This window comes from Cavia porcellus, unplaced genomic scaffold, assembly GCF_034190915.1.
Source record: "Cavia porcellus strain 051 isolate PalLab524CR breed Dunkin Hartley unplaced genomic scaffold, mCavPor4.1 scaffold_20, whole genome shotgun sequence".
NCBI classification, from domain to species: Eukaryota; Metazoa; Chordata; class Mammalia; order Rodentia; family Caviidae; genus Cavia; species Cavia porcellus.
Window position 1 is genome coordinate 9,322,118 of NW_026947503.1, and position 21,465 is coordinate 9,343,582.

Below are 21,465 nucleotides of genomic sequence, written 5' to 3' on the forward strand. Positions count from 1 at the left end.
GTTGAGTTATAAATTATATTTCCAACTTATAATAGTGAAATTTAATGTGTCTAAAACAATTGAGAAAAGTTTTCAGTGCACAATACTGAATAGACTCCCATTAAACAGAACTCTTTATTAGTGTCCATTCATTTCTCTATTTAAAATCATATCAAATTATCTCTTCTTACATATAAGAAATTTACCATTTGTCTTATATGTAGTAATTATATTGCCAACTATAATGTATTTAAACTTTACTTACCATCATATGAGTTCATGATCATTTATTAGCATACTTGAAGGGCTTTACTTTGAGAACTTATGTGTGCACAGAATTGAAAGTCAAGGTAGAATGGCATGGAAAAAAACAAATCCAAGGAGTCATTATTAAGATTAGTATTCCTGGGGAACAATGACGTCAACCCCACTGGGAATTTCCAAGATGCCATATAGAACATACTTTTGATGCGAAAGAACAAGTACTCATTCATGAGTTCTGATGTCACTGTTCAAACCATTCAGTTCATTTCCAAGATGAAATGAATATGTGGCTTTTGCATCAAAGTATCTGTGAGAGGTACAGAAAGACGACAGACAGTGGTCTGTGTGTCCACTTAAGATGCTGTCATTGAATTCTTGCCCATAGACAGTTACCATGGCAACAGTGGAGTCACCTGACCAGGAGGATAAAAAAATGGGTGCAAAGAGATTATGAATTCACTGGAGACAAGGTCATTTCAGCATAGAGATTAAATCAAAATCAAATCTGGGATGTCTGATGATTATTCGTAACATCATTGGGTGAACAGCAAATTAGATCTCTGACATTTTCTGGCCAGGACGGCAAATCCTACTTGCTCCATGTTTCTTGTTAGATTGGCGGGGACTAATAAAATTGTAGTAGTCTCTGTGTGAGGGGAACATTGTGCTTCTAAGGAAGGGCAGAAGGCCAATCTATGACTCACTGGTAGCTCTTTGCATATGGGTGTTGTAGGAGATCGTGCTCACATGACTGTCAATCATAGTAAATCAGTAAAGAAAAGCAATGTAAATGTATATATTTAGGAAAAAAAGTTGCTTTTGCCAAACTAATAAGTACAGTGTAGCTATGTACAAATATCCTGATAAATTATGCTTGCTTGCACTGCTGGGTTAATTACAAGGCTCTGTCTCATATCAAGTGTAGACTATAGTACATCAAAATTTTAAGATTTTGAATTTCTTGTGAAGATTTTGTATTTCTTTACAAAAAGAATTATTACTCATTTGTGAAAATTTCAATGTGAAGAAATGCAACTCTTTGTTTAATAAACAATGCATTTGAAACATGAATTTTGAGGGATGGAGTTATAGCTTAGCACTAGAACATATTTGCCTAACCTGTGTGAGGCCCTGGGTTCCACTGCCAGCAAAGCCTATAGAAACAAAGAAAAAACTCAGTTATATGTGTGCATTTAATTGTTTTACTGGTCTAAAGTCTTTTACATATGATGTGTCTTCCTCTCAGTCTATTGTCCCCTCTGACACCTGATAATTACTTGTCCTTGTTGATGTTTTAAGAGAGAAAGCACACCAATAGAAATGAATACTTTCTTATACTTCTCTAATTATGAAAAGCAGCAATTGATTATTCTTCCTTTTCTTTTCTCCTTCTTTCTGTCTCAGTCTCTGTTTCTCTCTCTCTCCCTCTCTCTCTCTCTTTTTCTTTCTCTCATCTCTCTCTGATCTCTCTTACCATCAGTCTCTCTCTCTGTCTTTATGTCCAAGAAACCCCACTGGGCTACATTCCCAGCCTGTATTATTTTTATTACTATTATCATTACTATTATTTTCTCTTTTGAGACAAGGTCGCACTGTCATTACCTTAGGTAGTCTTGAACTTGTGGTCCTCTAGCCTTAGCCTCCCAAAAGAGTTAGATTACAAGTGTGCACCATAACTATTTGTTTTTAAAAATTTGTATAAGATAATTTTGTTTCTCCTACTAGTATAATTTCCCAAACCATATCCTACATTTATTTGCTATATTTTTTGGAAAGTATTTTCACCAATAATTAAATTGTAATACATTAAAATATAAAATCTCCTTGAATATTTAAATTAAACTTATTTTATGAAATAAGCATGATACACCTCTATGATGTCATATAACCTCCATGCAGCAACATTAATTGTAATAGTGATATATGTTTACAAGTTCATATCTCATTATTAATACCATTTATTTTTAAAACTGAGTTGATGAAGTAAGAATATCTGATAAGGTTAAAGCATGGTTATGATTTCTATAGTCATACTACATTTTTAAAAAGTACAAGAATGAATCATCATGCTCAATTAAATATGGTACTTAGCTCTCTGAAAAATAAGATGAGTGTAACAATCTATTTTCAGATGGTGGAGCCCTACCGTTATACCTGAGTATAAGTCTGTTGATTGTCAATTATAAATAATGTTGTTGAGGTCAGTATAAATAGTTGACAAGTGAACCATTCTTTCATACCCTCTTTAGTTTGAGATGACAACATTTAAATTAAAATTTATACTTGAAATACCATATGACAAACCATCACTGATATAAGAGGGACCAGGTCTTTCGAGGTGATTCTAGTGATTGAGTGTCTCTGCTATAGAAAAGAGCACTGATTATCAGTGTTAGAAATATTCTTAATGATTTGTGGCTCCATAGAAAAGGAATGAACTTTTGTAGGCTCCAATTTCAAATTCATGAAAAGAAAATAAATTGATAGTTCTTGTCTGGTCACTGAACTTAAGTTAGATAACATTTCTAAAATCTTTACCACTATACTCACTGTTGACTAGTACTGTAAATCCTACTATAGGAGCTGAGTTTGGCAGTGTGCATCTGTAATCTGAGTCATCCGAGAGGCTGAGGTGGGAGGATATAAATTCTGGCCTTCTCTTGGCAACCTGGAGATTAGCAATAACCTGTCTCAAAATAAAATATGAAAAAGTACTGAGAATATACATGGTATGATCAGCACAAATGACAAATGTTTGAGTTTTATTACAGAGAAAACAAAAACCGTCATTAATTCCCTGCAAAATATTTAAAACACACCAATCCCACCCTTTTGTCACTTTATAAAGCAGTTATAGAAATTTTATTTTGTGTCTTTATGAGATGTGATAAAAATATGGTCAAGTCCAAAGAAAGATGATGGAAATATATTGTGTCTTCATTTACCTTATTCACGAGATCTGGCACCAAAAGACCTCTAATTCTTTACTATTGTCAAATGTACCATGAAAGGTAAAGTATTTGAATTCAAACATGAGCTACAGTCAGCCATGAGAACAACATTAAAGACACTTTACAAATTAATAGAAAGCTACAGGAAGTGACAGGAATGGGGGGATAGCTGTTCAAAGCAAGGGGAGACATTTTGAGGGAATTAATAGTGATGGTTTTTACTATACTAGTTCAGCATAAAGACCCTGGGATTCAATATCGGATACCATAAAAAATACACAAAAGTGATATAGAAAGTTATGTGCATTTTTCAGAACCAAGATATATTTATAAACCAAAGTGAACCCACAAGGAGAGGAAGTGTATTTTTACTTAGTATCAATTATGAAACTTTCTGAAAAACCACATTTAGGTTGTTAAAGTGGAAAATGCCCAAAAAGTTAATGCCTGAGAAAGTATTGTTTACATATTTGTGAAAAAACTGACAAATAGAATAATTCAGTACTGGATGATGAAATTTCTTATCATTAAAAGCATAAGCATTCTGCCTGGTAATGAAGATGTGTGTCCTACCTACACCTGTGCCCAAGAATCACTAAACAATTTTTTAGAATTGATGCCACAGTGTTCCTTCATTAACTAAGCAGATACCGTTTGTGAGTGGCAGAAGTCTTTAAAATGTCTTATACAACTCAGAACAAGTTAGCTCAAGAGGTGTGGAATTATATATTCCACTGAATAAAATGTGAAGAGTATAGCCTCAGAATAGGAGTAACACACTCAAATAGTGTATTACTTATAATTGAAGATAGATAAGATATTGGAAAGTTCTATACTTAATTATGACATCAGTTAATAATTAATGAATTTCAGCTAGCTAAGAAGCATATAATACATTAAATTCCAACCAAGTGGGTTGCATGTATACTAAATGCATGGGTAAATCCTCCAAAGTAAGCAAAATTTGTGGGTAAAAAAGTGAGAAAAACATTCCCATAAAAATGATTACTTTGAAAATGCACTTCATTATTCCTGGGTAAAAGCAGCTCCTCAGAAATTTGTAACAAGAGTCCTTCATCTTGTGTATGAGGTACATTCAATCACTAGTGTTGGGTATGCATGTCTGAATTTATGATATTCCATTGTTCATCATTTATCTTCCTAGAATATTTTTACTTTAGTATTCACTAATCTTGCATAGAGAAATCAAACTATAGTTTGAGAAATTTTAAATAATTGCAGAAGACAAAAACTGGAATAGATTTAAATTAATATAAAAAAAGGATGGGGCAAAGGGGAATGGAATTTTACTTTAAACAGAACCTTATTTTTGACCATGTGTCATATCAATTAATGTTAAGCTCCAAAAATAGTACTACAGTAGCACAGGCAGGAAAGGAGTTTATTCTCCCTTCAAATAGCAATTCAAAATGAGCTTCGGCTCACAATATGTTTTCCTATCATATTTAAGTAACAGTGAAGCAATATGCTCCAATATTTTGAGGACTAAATCCGCTGCATAATATCAATTGGCAGATGAAAATGATTTTGCAAGTTGTCTTTTTTAGCTCTAATATTCTGAAAGTAGATTTACTTCATTTACATTTTATTAGAATAAAAATCTATTTGAAACTTCCCCAAAAGAGAAATGGCTTATAATCTATGTTAAATTTTTAGAAATAGTGCTCGTTAACTTTCAAGGGATAATATGTTAAAACTATTTTAATTGTTAAACAACAGAGAAATAAATAGTTTGCATGGTAGTTTGGAAGAGGACATATGTATCTGAAAGTGTACACCAATAGTCCAGAAATCGACTTTAATGTTAAAGAGGAAAGAGTTAATGTCTTTCAAACTGAGAAGTGCTAATAGAACTGGTCTGTGAATGAAAGGTTCTGAGAAATACAGTCCTTCCTGTGGGAAGGGAATGGGAGGGGAGACTATTTAGAAGAAAACCTCTTCCTCCCCATCCCACCTACCCAGTGGGTAATGTCAGGTGTAGCCAGGGCTCTGAGATCAGCAGTCTTCCAGTGGACATCAAGAAACAAGGATGGAGTGGAAGTGAAAGGCATAAATGGGACATGGACGTTTGTTCAATGGTAGGATTGTAATTATCTGGGAACTTAACAATATTGCTGTGGCTGCTCTACAGTGAGCATCTACTTTGTCTCCAGATTGAGCAAAGGAAGCTACTGGCCATCATACAGGTAGTAAAATGTTACTGGGTACTGGAGTGCTGTGTTTCCCTTCCAGGGTTTCTTTCTAGGTTCTCACTTTGAGCAAAAAATTGGACAAAACAAGTGTGAAAAGAAGCAAGGTTTTACATTTTTTAAAGATAGGAAAAGAAATATGTTGTGCAAAATGAATGGGAGCCAGTTAAAGATAGGAAAGAGTACACTCAAAAAGGTAAGAAAGAGAGCACAGTGATAGTAAGTCTAATGCTGGTCATCCTCTATATCCTCCTTCCTTAGGCTAATCTTAGCTCTAGCTCATCTTCTCAAAAGCCTGCTTGATTTCTCAAGAGAGGGAATGAAGATAGCACTTTCTGATTGGCCCTATGTGCAGATCTTACAGTGTGTTTCTGGGCAATGTTCTAGCATTTTGCGACTGACAGAACACAATCACTTCTTGTCACTTTGGCATACACTAATCTGCTGTCTCACATCTTCCAAAAGCGCTTTATGACAAAACTTCTATGAACTCTTGGGGCTGGGGATTTAGCTCAGCGGCATGAGCGCCTGCTTTGTAAGCAGGCAGTCGTGAGTTCGATCCCTAGTACCGATAAAAATGAAAAAGACAAAAAAAAAAAAAAAAAAAAAACAAAAACAAAAAACTTCTATGAACTCTCTCATAGTCTCCTGATTAAATTATCCACACCACCTGAATCATGAATACTTTTCCTATGAAAGCAGAGCATTGTGCTGGGCAAAGCATAAATGACAAAGGGGACTTTACCAAACCTATTGTGATAAGGGAGAGAGACTTAAACTCAGCCTGAATCTAACTCCATTAAAATAAAAGGCTGGAAAATTTAAGAATAGAGATAGGTCATCTTGGTCTATTTGTGCTAGCTTTTTGATTTTACGCTGTTTGGTTTCCCAGACAAGAAGCAAGTTTACGTTTTAGAGCAAAGAACCAATGAAATATTGCCGTATCCTTATAGAATAGCTGAGAGGGGTCCATCTTCCCTCATGATTACAATTCAAAGGAATGGTTTTCTGGTACTTGAGTAAGAGGACATTGAATTTTAAGACTGCAAGGAGTCTGTAGGTATTTAGACGTCACAGTTTTAAATTTCTAATGTAAATTATCTCAAATAACTGAAGGGAGGGACCTCTGTGGTTTGATGTCTGCATTCTGTAATTTTGGTGAGAGGGAGGTCTGGGACTTAAACACTGGAAGAATGATGCTGGGTCAGATGAGAAAAAGGTTTAGTATATGTTGATCACATTTTATGTTTTAAGAAGCTACTGTTTTTTTTTTTCTTAAAATAATAGTGTTAAATATGAATTTTTTTCAGTAATGTGCTTTTTCATTAGTTCAGCTCATCCTGATCCTATGTTTTATAAGTTTATGAGGGTAAGGCACTCTTCTCATTGCTACAAATATGATAATGAATCTGAATTTATCAACTTCAAGCATAAGCTCATACTGAGGAAAAGAGAGAGAAGTAACTAGAGTGAAATTTGGAACAAATAAGCAATATTCCAGGAGAGCTATCTAAAGAGAAAAATGATTTAGTATAAGGGAATAGAGAGTGACAGACACTAAGAATGGGTGTCTAATGCTATCAAATTTATTAACTTTGATACAGTGCATCTCTAATAATACCTAACAAGTGTGGCAAGTAATTGCAGTGAGTCCAATATGATCTTAAACATTTAATATATAGCTCATTTAATCATGAAAAAACATGATTAAATGAAAAAAGTCATATTGTCCATTTTAAAATGAGGAAAAGTTTAATTTATGCTGAATGTCATAGTTACATTCTTTGGTCACTGAAACACTACAACTGAAAACCACAATTCTAAGGAGAAAACGTTATTTTGATTTAGAGTTGTAGAGGACTTGATTCAAAATTGGTTGCGACCAAGGCAAGTTGGCATGGCACAGGAGAAACAGTCCATAGAATAGCATCAAGATGCAATGAGAAGATTAAAGGATAAGGGACAGAGGTAAACTCTTCTGGGCCCCGTGTGACACACCTGCTTCAACCAGGCTTCACCTGGTATTATATTTAGCCTGTAACTGTCACATCTGCATGATCCAGTTACCTCCCCAAAACTCCATTTATGAGTACAAGAGGCTTTTGTGGGACATTTAAATATAACCTCAAAGAAGAAATTAAATAATTTACATAAGTTCATCTAACTGGTAAATAGCAAAGTAGATAGTTTGCCCCACATTCTATACCAGATCAAAGTTCTCACTGGTTCTGTCACACACCTTCTTGCCTGAGGGATTGCATTAGCGTTTATATTATGTGATTCCAGTCTTCAGAAAAATCTTGAGAAGGGAAGCATTGTTGTATGTAAGTCCTTGTGATCAAGAAATACATCAAATGGAATGAGGATATAATATATCTAAAAAATGAGTGATAATTTATCACAATAAATGGTCAAACTGTTGCATAGACAATAAATATACATCTAAACTCCTTTTGTGTTACACATTGTTTGCAAACTTCTGTGACAATACTAAACACTTACTGAGAAAACACAATATTGGTTTTCTCCTGTCAGACTGCTAGCACCTCAATAGTCCTGATTTAATGCTTTTCATTTTTGTTTATTTTTCCTAGTGTCATGCTAATGACAAGGTGAGGGCAAAGTATTTTAACAAATGAATGGGCTGCTGTACTGTTGTGTTTTCCTCTCAGTTAGGCGGCAGTGAAAACAAGGGACAATATGTAGACCCAAAGCAGTTGCATAAGGTGGAATGTAATGTTAGCATGGAGAAGTGTCATCTAATATGCTGTGAATTATATTAAATATTAAAGTATTTTTCATTTTGATATTTTTTGCTGAAATATTTACTTGACATGAATGTTCAGTAACACAGTGCTGCTGAGAAGGAAAAGCAATGCCTTTTTATCTGAAATTTTCAGAGAGTGATTTTGCCTGTTTGATGGAAGAAGCATGTCTTCTCTTGAAATTCCAAATAAGTGAGTCTTTGGAGCTCAAGTGGTCCTCCAGCTCTTCCAAACCTGGATCTACTAGGAACTTGTGTGATAAAGAAAGACAGAGCACTAATTTGTACCTGTGTTTTGCACTTTGATATATTACCTTTGAATTAGATAATCTTTCTTAGGTAGAAAAAGTCAGAGAAAAATCAAAGAGGAATCAAATAAAGGATTATTAAGAAAAAAATAAAAGAGTGAGTTGTAGGTGACCAGCACTGCCATGGGGCATTCCATTTGTATTCCAATGAATTCCTTAAAAGAAACTTTGTTAACAGATGACTGACTGATGTAGATTTGCATGTAATATCCTTTGAGGCAAGGAAAATCCTAAACCATCAGTTACTTTAGAAAGTAGTGATTGATCAATTAATAATTGAATTCACAGTGACAGGCATAATCTCAGCTCATTGGAGTACTTGAAGAATGATCAAAGTATTTTTCTAATAAATTTTTTGATGTTTCTGTCAGTTATCCAGAAGGACAAAAATGAAAGCACCTTGACCGGGACATTTCAGTGACCAATGGCTTTATGGATGTGACAGCTGGAAGTACAAATAATTCTCTTCTGAGGAAAAAAAAAGACCCAAAAAGATATTCTACATTAAAAGGCTATTTGATGAGCTTCTAAAACACAGATAACTATAAAAGTAATATTTGTTATGCACTTGTTGCGTATATTAGACTGAGAACTTTAGCTTATGCATGGTGTATTTTATAATTCTTTACGTAGGAAGTGTAGCATGCTCTCTGAAGAAGTGCTCTTAAAAGACAACCTAAGGTAAGACAAAAGTGGAGAGATGTTATAAAGGAGAAATTAAAAAATCATAATTTTAAATCTGCAATTTTTGCAAAACTACAGCGGTGGAACTCAAAATTATGCATGGTTACAGAGGTGTTTTTCCTTTGTAGGAATCTTACTCAAAAAAAAAATCCTAATTTTATAGGACAAGATCTGAGGAAGTTCTTGAAACTGAGATGAGGATTCTATCCCAAATTACACAAAGAATAAATATGTCAGTTTGTTGACTGCCACCACATAAAGTTAATTTTCAAGACTAGTTAATATGAGACATAATGAGGCCAAACAATGGACAGTCTAGTGCCCAAGTAAACTGAAATATTTAATCTAAAACCTCAAAATAGATTAGCCCATTGACTTTCACAAACAAATACTCTCTATTTCTTGTTACTTCCTGAAGCAATTGTGGAAGATCTCTGCTGCAAGCATCATGATGAGGTGTGATGAGAACATTCAGTGAATATTGCTGCTGCTCATTGCCGTTGGAGGACATGCTCATAGGAACTCTGGTGTATGTCCTCATCCACCTTATGTACTAGAGGCTGACCCTGTGGACTTCCGTGTGGGTCACTAACTAGCAGAGATTCTTGGTATTAGTACTGATGGAAATGAAAACTAAAGCATGACTTTACACACACAAAAAAGCTCTAACTGAAATGTTAAAGGTAAGAGAGTTAAGGACTCCAATCTTGGTAGCTGGAGAGGAAGCACTCAATATAGGGGCTCAGTGTAGCCCATTCATAAAGGCAGGTGATCATCATCTCAGTCCTGCTGTCATAGCTCTGGGATTCTTCTGGCTGACGGGTGGTCTCATCTACTCCTGATACAGGTTGGGGAGAATGACTAGAGCTGACTGTCCTTAAAAGTCCATTATCCTGATCTGATGTTCTCAAACCTTTCAAGATTGAGATTCTCTAATTTTAGGGTTAATCAGCCTGTTTTGACAACTTTAGACAGGTACTCCTTAAATGGTTAACGTATGCATATGTATATGTGTGTTATTTGCTTATATAGTGTATTTATGCAGAGGTGAGAAGAAATTTGACCTGCTATTTACAGAAAAAAAAAAAAAAACTTACAAATTTAAAATCTTATTTTGCCTTTATTTGCTTATTGGACATCTGCAGGCCTAAGTAAAGAGTTATGGTTTATAGCAAAAATGAATTTTAATTCTTTGGCTGGCTAGTCCAGGAAAAAACCTAAATCATGTTTTAAATGAAAAGCAGGTAATGGTCCAGGATTTTGCCTCTTTCCCAATAGTGGTTCCTATTTATGTTATTATTACTGGGAAGCCCTTTTTCTTACACAGGTAAAATGGTCAGTGTTTAACTAATACAGAGGGAAGTAGGTCCTTGTTAATGTTTAGGTGGATGTCTCTCTTTAGTTTCCAGACAATGAACTTTTGTAGCACTTCACCAAAGGTCTGCAATTTATATAGTCTCTGGACTTTATCGTCATACTTACAGATGTTATATGCTCTTGAGTTAGTTTAAAACTCCAAGCCTGTGTGGACTGTAACTATAGTTATGATGTCTTCTTTGCTTTTCAAGTTGCCCCAAACTGTTATTCTCCAACCTGCTGATTATACAAACTTACTGTTTAACATCATAACTCAGTAAGTTCTGCCTCAAAGTCAAAAGATGATGAAAATTAGATGCATTTTATTCCTTCTGTGCATCAAGGCAGCTGGGTCAGCAAACTAAAGAAATGCATGAAAAAAGAGGATTTCCAGAAGTATTTCAGAAACTGGTAAGAACAATGATATAAGGAAGAGTATTTAAAGGTTGCTGCACTGTTTTGGGAGTAACTAATGGCAATTTGTCTTTAACTGTAATACATTTTTCAATAACTTAAACATTCACCATCTCTTTTGATTATCCCTCAAACAATTTTCATTTGTCTTCTATCAGAAATTACATTCTGAGTAAACTAAGTACATTGGTTTAAAAGAGTCATTTTATATTTTCATCGTTTCTATTTCTCATCAACTTTTCTATTTGCTTGATGCAAGCCCTTACATTTGTTGTCCAGATCTGTATTCAAAAGAGAAATTGTTTTTTTTTTTTTTTTAGTTAAAATTATGTGATTATTTTGTGTTTCTTTCTTAACCCCGTTGGTTGATTCCTACTGTATTTGGTGTCATGTTGGCCCTGCATTTAAGAGCTAAACAAAATATCTTCCATGCAGGTTTCTGCAAAATCTGTGAGAATGAAAATGAAATATCACAAAGGAGTTGTAGGTAAATAGTTTGAGAAATCACAGAAAAGCTATTTTGAATTAAATGTGACACATAAAAATTAGAATTTACAAATATTTGGAATTCTGAAGTATGGGAATGATTTGATGAGAAACAAAATTTCTTGCAGCCAAGCATATGTATTTTTGAAATCCAGTAGTGGGTTTTGAAGGAATACAATTTCAATAAAGTAAAAATTGATAATTCCAGACTATATTATTTTAATCTTAATATATGATGACTGTTTTAAAGATTCATGTTAGCATGGAAGTTACAAGTTTTCTTATAAAACATACTTTTTAAGTCTGTACTCTTTTTAGATTTTTCTTTGATTTTCTTAATTTTTATGTCTTCTATTAAAAGACATGGATATTGGGAAATTAACAAGTGATTTGATCAAATTATGACTTATTTGCTGAAATGATTTGCTGAGACAGTATATAATATGTGCAAATTAAATTTAGACAAAAACTAGACTGATGCAAAATTATTAGTTCTTTTTTATGTGTGATCATTCAATGAAAAAATGATGTCACTAATCCTAGAGAAAAAGTTAGGCTTTTCTAGAAAAATATTAAAATTTTTAGAACAATAAAAAACTCTCTTATCACCTCAAACATGTTCATTGTGCTTAATTACCAGGCAGTTACACTTAATCTATTAATTTTAGTTTTGTAATAACACATGCTATTTTCTTGAATTAACATTTCCCTAAAATAAAACTTTAGAATATTAGTGTGAATATGACATTATATAATGCACTGTAATAAATGGGAAACTTTTTTTCCAAAATAATGATCAGTTTTGATACTAATTGGAGAATCTTACTCTCAAAGAATATTATTCCATGAATATTGGATAATTTTAATAATGAGCACACTGTCTATAGGCTCCAGATGGTATGTATGTATGTTTGTGTACTAAAGTTTTTAATAGGCTACTAGTTCTCAGATTGCTTTTGATAACTTTGCTATTATGAATAAGTCTAGAATTAGAGGTAACTGCAAGACTGACAGAATTAATTATACATTGTGTTCTTGAGAAACATCTCAGCAGAAGAGTTAAACTGCTTCATAGAGAGTGGTGGTGGCTAAACTGTGGCACATATGTTGCTTGTTTTCCTTTTAAGAAAAAAATTGTCAATTTATGAGTTTTTTTTTTTCTAAACTAAAGCCACAGTGTTCAGGTTTAATTATAGTGGCACTTTTTAAATTATAGTTGGCACTTTCTGATAAATAAGTGAGGTTGGGGCTGCAGTTTTTCATTTGCTTTCTCCCTCTTTCCTCTCATTTTGAACATCTTTGCTTTCTGTCTCAGTTACTTTTCCAGTCACTGAGACACAGTAACCAACACATGCAAATTAAAGGAGGAGGGGCTTTTTTGAGTTTGTAGTCCATAGTTAGCTAAATAAAAGGAAGGACAACATAATCAGACAAGCATGGCAGGAAAGAAACACCTCACAGTATGGTGGAAGGAAGCAGAGAGAGTGCTCAAGAGACAAAGGAGGGAGACAGATCTTTCCAGGCCATGACCCCAGTGATTCACCTCTTCTGACCAGGTTTTACCTCCTACCATCATATTTAACTGCACAATCATCAATGGACTAATCCAGGGATGTGCATCATATCCACATGATCCAGTCACCTCTCAAGAGCCCTACCTATGAATGGATAAGGTTTTGCACGGTGGGGGTGGAAGGGCTTTCTAGCTATAAACCATAACACTATTTTCTTTTACTCTTATTTTCTTTAGAAACATCACAAAAGATGAACTCCAAGTGAACAAAAGATGGGAAAAATACTTGTTATGGCTTGAATATGGTTTGAGTCCTTCCACCAAGACACTGCCTTGAAATTCCATTCTCAGTGTAAGATACCAAGAAGAGAGACAGTATTTTCACCTGTGAGTTTCAGATGTGGGACCTTTAGGAAATGAATAAGATAAGGTCATTGGAGCACACCATACATGAATGCATCCTGGTGGATTTATAAGAGAGCATCCAGACATACTTGTATGGAGTTAGGTTCCCACTATCCTACCATGTGTTACCATGCCCTGCTGTAAGACTCTGCTGGGAAGAAGGCTACTACCAGGTCACTAGATTCTACCATTTACCTTCAACTAGAGCCAACTGGGAACTAAAGAAGGCTCTTTCCTTCAAATTATCCTATGTCAGAAATTCCATCATAAGAATTACTGATGAATAATTCAATAAATTACTGATAAATGTATCTCCAGACACTACATATTACTCCAGAAAACTTACTCATCTTATTAGTAAATATTACACGGATAGATTGTATTTTCAATATGGGAGAATTTGCTTGGAGAGCACCTAGTGTTCTCTTGGTATGAGAAATTCTGTGAAGTACCCAAAATTTAGAGATTAAAAAAAAAAGTAGAGTAATGGCTAAAATGTAAATTAAACTTGGACATTTTTATTTATATTCTAAAAATGCATTTAATTTTTTAAACTTCTTTTATATAAATAGATATTTAGAGAATGTGACTGAACTTTGAGATATACTATATAGCAAGGTGACTACAGTCAATAACTATAATTTCATACTAAATAACAAATTATCCTTAAAATGGTTTAATACAAAATATAGGTATTTGAAGCAATAGTCGTACTAATTATTTTGGTTTAAACATTATAATTGTGGCAAAACATCACAATATATCCTATCAGAGTGTACATTTAAGATTTGTCAGTTAAGGCAACATTAATAAAGAAAGAAAAACGAAAATAATAAAAGTACAGCATGCAAATATCAAAATTGTAAAGTGTATGAAATTTCAACTTTAGTAATCTCCATTTCTTCTCTTTCCAGATACAATCACCAATCTTCTTGAATCAATAATCAACAAGCACCTATTCTGAATCTCCATCCTGGGAAACAGTGGACATGCTAACAGAAAAACCAAACTCTGAATTTCAATGAGCTACAATAGAATAGAAAATGTATTGGACTGTATGTTTTATAAGGAGCTGCTGCTACTTCTCAGAATTTCAGTGTGAAATTCATGGAGTCTGAATCATTAACAGTATAAATTGCTTGCTTTTGCAGCCAGTCACATCCTCTTATTTTAATTTTGTCAGAATTAACAAATGACTAATGTAAATGTGAAGAGTGCCATATTGATAAAAATTTTGACATGCTAATAATTCACAAGGTTATTTTAGAGATTTCATGAAGTAATATATGACATGCTTTTAGTATTTCACATAGAACATAAATTCTCAATGAATTGTAATTACTGTCATGTTACCTTTAACTAAATTTTTATTTAAAAATTAATAAAAGAAAAGAAGTATTTTGTTTGATATCCTTCCACAGTTGCAAAAAGTAAGGTTGTCTCTTAATTCATTCTCCTTTAATTTCCAGAGCAGCTCAGTGGATGTGAAATGTGCTCTTTGAAGGTCATGATTTCTGTTCCTGACCTTCTCACATGTACGCTAACAGAGGAATGTTAGTTGCTATAATACATCATGTATATTTGAAGATGGAGTTATATAGAATATATTGGCTTACCTCATTTCAGGATATTGTAATCTCTTTTCTGCCTGTGCCATTCACAGATATTCATAGCACAGATATTTCTAATGATTTTACACAGAATAACGAATGTGGAATACAATGACTTCACTTTCCTTTGTTAAATATAATTTCTTTCAATTATATTTTGTTCTTTTTCTTTCACCACATTTTATTTCTGACTTGTAATAATAAATTATGTTTATGATTAATAAATTAGTCCTCTGATTGTTTTTGCACCTGCCATAAGTCAGGTGACCTAGATAGAATATAAAAGGGTGCATGAAGAAGCTACAACCATTGTTTGCATTCTACCTCGTTGCTTTCCTGCCTTATACGCACAATGAACAGTTACTTCTCTGTGACTCTTGTCTGGCATGCCACACCATGCTGGGGACAAATTATGAACTGAAACCTCTGAAAACTGTGAGATAAATAGTCCTTTCCTCTTGCAATTTGTGGAGGCTGGATATTTGGTATCAGCAATGAGGAAAAGTAGTTAAGACAACATATCTTCAACTTCTTTATTTGAATATTAGATAACATTTATATGCATATTATTTCAAAGTTTTCTCTTTTATACTGCTCTAAAGAGAAAAAAGTAAAAAGCAGATAAAAATAATACAGAATTTCAAACCAGAATAATAAGAAATTAACAGTGGTTAATACAATGCATATTGGAGAGGGGTCTGAAGATGGCAGCTTGAGAGGTAGCCAGGTAGTGAGCCTCTCTGAGAAGCTAGAATTTAACACCATGGAGAAGACCAGATGAAATGAGTGGGATTCTCACAGCCTAGGAAGAAACTGCGGAAAAGAAAAAAGAAAAAAAAAAAAAAAGAAGAAGAAGAAGAAAGTTAGAAAGGAAAAATGTGGACAAACTGTGGGAACCAGGTGCTCTCACTGCACCTTTCCTGCACTGTGCTGGGCACATCTCAGAGTTGGACAGTTCAGGGTTGCAATGAAGTCATGGCCACTGAAATCGGGAGTTGGTGAGTTCAGGGCCCTTGGTGGGAGGATATGGCACAACGGAGAGCAGAGCCAACCTGGAGAGCTTCATTAATCTGTGGTGAGTGGACTGCAGAGGGGGTGACCAGCTGGATGACATATTGGAGTTGGACAGTACGGGTCTGAACCCAAAACCTCAGTGGTATCAGTCAGCCACTCCTGGCCCAAAGAGGATTGGTGGGATCTGCTTGGGCTGGGTCATACCCCTGGTCAGGATGCAATAGCCAGGAAAAAAACTGTTCCAAACCTGTGATGCCTGCACAGCACCGACTAAAGTGCTGAAGACCCTTGCCAGTTGACTGGCTCATAAGAGAGAGACCAGCCCACATCATCCCTGTGTGCCCCTCAGATCAATACTAAACTGGAGAAAGCTGCAATCCTCTAGCCAACATGCTTCAGAAAAACCATAAGCAATATGGAATGGGCCTGACACCTCCACCATACTCCTGTCTTAAAGAAACAAGAAATATGACTAGAGAAAGAAAAAAAAAGGCTCCAGCCACTGACCCAGTGAAAATAAGTCCAGGAGAGGTAAATAAAGAAGAGATCAAAGGCAGTAATCATGCAATATTGGCCACAGAATCAGCAGACATAAAGAAATACTTTCATGACCTCATAGATGAACCTAAAACTGAAATTCTAATTTAAGTGAGACAAGATATAAAAAGATTAATAAAATAAATGCTAAACTCCTCTCAAGAAGACACAGATGGAAGACAGGAGGAACCCAGAAAAAGAAGAGAAATCTTTGATGAAGAGTATAAACAAAATCTAGAATATATGAAACAGATTCAAAGAAAATACCAGGAAATTAAAAACCTCATTGAAAACTGGCACAAATCCTTAACAGAAACTAGAAACTAGACTTTCAAAACTTGAAGACAGATTTGCAATGTGTGATCATGAAAGAAAAGATCTCTTAAAAATATCAAGGAACAAGGAAGTAATATACAAAGGCTAAAAAGTGACAAGAGGACCTATAACTTAAGAATAAAAATGTGAGCGAAGAAGCAGGAGTAACCACAATTGAATTACAAAGACTATTCACAAAAATAATTAAGGAAAACTTCCCAAGCATAGGAAAATGGAAAGGATAGCCAGATAAATGAGGCATACAGAACTCCAGCCAGCTGCAACCAAAACGTCTATACCCAGACATATAATAATCAAGATTCCAGAAATTCATCAAAAGAACAGAATATTAAAAGTGGTCAGAGAAAAGAAACAGATCAAGAAAACCAATCAAAATCATGACAGACTTCTCTACACCAACTATCAAATCAAGAAGAGCTTGGAGTGAAGTAGTCTAAGCCCTGAAAGAAAATAACCTTCCACCCAGATTGATGTAACCTGAAAAACTATCTCTCAAAATTAATGGAGAAACAAGATGTTTCCATGACAAAGAGGGATTGTGAACACCAACTCAACCCTACAAAAAATACTGAAGGACCTTCTAGAGAGAGGAAAAAAAAATACCAGGATTCCAGCAACAGTGGCAGAGAGACCTCAATGAATGGGGCAGACGGTGGAATGAAGGAGAACAATCAATCAATAGCAGAAAAATAGCATAGCAGAGATGAAGCGGAGAAAGTTGCCTACAGTCTCTAATATAGATGGTCTTGATATACTAACAAAAAGAAATACAGGCATAGGAGATCATAAGATAGGCTCCATCAAGATGCTCTGAATAGGAAAGATACTCAACCTGAAAGAGGTTTAATCAACTGAAAGTCAAAGATGAGAAAATGATGCTTTATGTAACAGGGAACCAAAGAGAACTAGGGACAGCTCATTCAGCAGCTCCACATAGGTTGGAAAGTCATGACACTTTTGTGCAGTGGAGAACTACTGAGCTAGAAAGAAGGAAAACCTTGTGGCCTTAGTACAGGAATACAGCTCAAGATCAAGCTCAGGGTTAAAAAGATTCAGCACCACTCAAATAGATAATGGGTTGCCCCCTAATCTAAAAACTAAAGGAGCTAGAGGGATCCAAAATATAGAAAGCACCTTGAGAAAAGGAAAGGTGAGGAAATGCCTAAAAAGGGAAGGCAGAGAACATTGTTAATAATGTATCCGGATTTAAAAGCCACATTAGTCTTATCGCTCTGTTTAGTTTCATTTTATTTTGTTCCAGTCTGTCTACTCATACTAGATTTGAGGTCACAGACAGCTATCCCAAAAATAGCAGGCTATACTACAGTAACTATCCTTAATTTCCTATTAACTTAAACTGAAGTCCTGTATTACTTGCATTGTCTTACTGTGACTGATCTTATTTGAAGCTGGTTTGTTAGACCACTATTTTGTCTTGACTGATTTTATTTGAATTGAGTATGCTTGATAGTATCAAGTCTAAGAGTAGAGGCAACTACTCTGAAGATGACAAAGTGCAATAAGATACCCATTCCAGTTTGATTATTAACTGCTTTTGAAGTTCTACAATGTCTCCAATGTTGTATTTTTATTAATATTGATATGTTTTGCTATGTTCAATTATATTATACCTGATGACATAGACAGTTCTATTGAAAATAACAAGAGACAGCATAGTAACTACTGTAGATTACCTAGTACTGTGTTTTTTTTTTCATTTCCTGTTTTTCTAGGAATTTGTTTTGCTGTCTTGCTTTGATCTGTTTTTCTCTGTGATACAGAAAGGACAGGTACACATGTAGAGATTCACACATGTGTAGAACTTCTAAACAATTTGTGAGGATAGATTATATAATGCATAATGTAATGAATAAGACACTCTGAAGAAGAGATACTAAGATATCCAGTGCTAATTCTTTAGCATTATGACATAAAATTTAGCAATACTATTATTCTATGTTCAGAATGATATTAGTCTATTTTCTTTATTTAATTTCAACATGCATAAAGATATGGACAGCTATTTTGAAGAGAATGAGAGACATAATGGCAGCCATTGTGGACTCCCTTTTGTCTGGTCTTGAAGACCTAAAATACCTTCATCATCCTGTTCTGATCAGTTTAGTACTATATTGTTCAGTATGTATTCACTGTGTGTAAAGAATGGTCAGCTATTTGGAAGAAAACAAGAGACAATAGACCGTTGAAGATCTCTGGTGATCTTGCTTTGAAATCTATGTTTCTTGAGTTGTTTTCTTATGATCTGGTTTGTTATCTTTAATTTTACTCTCTTTAAAATAAAAAATTAAAAGATATGGATAACTGCATGTATGTTTAAGTGTATAGGACTCAAACATATTACTAAGTTTTTGTTGGATAGTTGAACAGAACTGTTTGCAGTCTCGCTGTTTGAATATCCACTTTGTATGCTTCACTTTTGTAACTTGAACAACTATTTGTAAGAGGACAGTTTGTAATTATCAACTACTGATTTCTTACTATTTATTTTTTTGAAATTATGCATTATTTCTACCCTTCTCTTTTGTTTATTCTTTCTTTAAATAAAATTTTAAAATATATATATTGCATATTGCTGTCTTCAAAATAGTGTCTCAGAATACAAGATATAGACATGTAAAATTAATCAACTAATGTAATCACAATCATCCCCTTCAATGAACTAAAACAAATTAGTAGTGTGATTATTTTAGCTATCACATATATATATGTATATATGTATATATATATATATATATATATATATATATATATATATACATTTATTTTGTTTTCTCATCCTTTGTTCCTTCTTTCCTTCATCCCAGTTGTTTCTTTCCCTTCTCAATATCTATTACAAATATTGTATCTTACTTACTTTTTCAGTTTCTTACTGTAAGGAGACAAGGTGATGCCTACATATGTGCATTTGATTTATTTCAGTTATGTCTTTGGTCTGGAGCTGCATACATTCCTCTTGTAAACTTTTTAATCAAGCTGTGATTTGCTCCAATTTATTCATTGGTTCAGAAGACAACTGACTTCAACAAGTATGTACATAGTTTTGGCAAATGTATTTCTGGGTGGGAATTTTCACACTGAGACACTGCCAAGTCAGGTTTAATAAAGACACCTCCTCAAGTGAACCACCAGGCAGATTCGATAATCACAACTCTTTAGAAATAAATCTCTTTGGAGAGCTTGCTCCATTTTGCACCCTATGTACTGGGAGGACGTATTTTAATTTTCAAGGCCATTGCTGAGCTGGAAATGAAACGATCAACTAAAACCAGTGAACAAGAGCTTTTGGATGCTCAATACCAATAGTCAGTCTCCAGAGTTCTGAGAAATTCAATTCTGACATTTTCCATTTTGTGGTATTTAAGAGGGTTAAATTCTAAGAGTCTCTTACTTGGCCAATTTTATTGATATCACCTAGTTTGATTTTCTGAAATTATTAAATTATCATTTTTGGTATATTTTCTGCTGCTTAAATTTGACTGTAAAGTTACACTGAGCCAGAATATATTTGTACATCTCTTTATCTTTAAATTTTCCATAAAAGTGAACAGGTAGTAATAATCATCCCATTTTTCTCATTGACATATCATTTTGGAGAGACAAAATAAATATTTCAACATCACTGTCCAGGGTTTAGAGACTTATTAACACTATTTCAAAGACTTTTGAATGTTACCTCCAACTTTCAATTTCTAATGTGGATCATGAATTAATAAGCCTTATCATATTGCTTGTTGAATAATCCTTGATAAATTCTAGTAATGTTATCAAAGGAAAAGTTGATATCATATGATAATAATTTAAATTAGTACACTTTGTTTAATTATAGAAAAGAGTCACATTTAATGCATTGCTTTCTTTTTTGTAGTTATATATAATAAGTTATTTATTTCTCAGTGTTGAAATTTTAGGTTAATAAATAAGGCCATTTGTAGTGTCATTAGAATTTATAACTATAAAATAAAAATGAAGATATCCCATAATTTCAAATGGTATAATTTATGTAACAGAATAATAAGTCTCTGATTCAAGTTTTTGTTTACTTCTAACTTTTTTCTATAATGAGAGTAGTATTTTGAAAACAATTTTACATATGTTTCAGACAGTTCCTTATCATGAAGAGATATATGAATATATTTATATGATTTAATTTTTAAAAAAATAAATAATGCACATAGTATTATTTTCTGCTGCTCAACATTTCTCTTTGGAAATAATAGTTTAAAAATTATGCAATGGATTATTAATGAATACAAAACAATAAGTGAGGTTCATTTGCCAAGATAGGCCATGCAGCAAGATTATAATCTCATAGTCAATAAAAAATGTAGGAATGAGTGTGTATCCTCACAGTGTACAGATGATGGACACAGTTATATGCAAGGCATACACAATATAGCAGCAACAGCAAAACAGAGTTGGAATGGGTTTTCAAGGAGGTAATTGGTTTTCACATTAGTCTTCTGGGAGTGGCACCTGAGGAGAAAGACTTCAAATTCCTCATTGAATCATTTTTATGTTGTTTATTCACTGATATGGTTTGATACAAAATCACAGTAAAAACAGAATAGACACACTTTAATAAGCTTTATAGAGTATGAAAGTTTTATATCAAA

General features: G+C 33.8%; 1 long non-coding RNA gene across 3 annotated transcripts in view; it reads right to left on the bottom strand.

Moving 5' to 3' along the window:
* Positions 1-251: 251 nt before the first annotated feature.
* LOC134471763 (uncharacterized) overlaps positions 252-21,465 on the bottom strand; it is a 51,580-nt gene continuing 30,366 nt past the window's right edge. For all 3 annotated transcript variants that reach the window (XR_010041367.1, XR_010041368.1, XR_010041366.1), the window contains 3 exons: positions 2,794-2,929; positions 1,363-1,397; positions 252-656 (listed from right to left, as the gene is read on the bottom strand). This is a non-coding gene — a long non-coding RNA (uncharacterized LOC134471763). The remainder of the gene's footprint in view (positions 657-1,362; positions 1,398-2,793; positions 2,930-21,465) is intronic.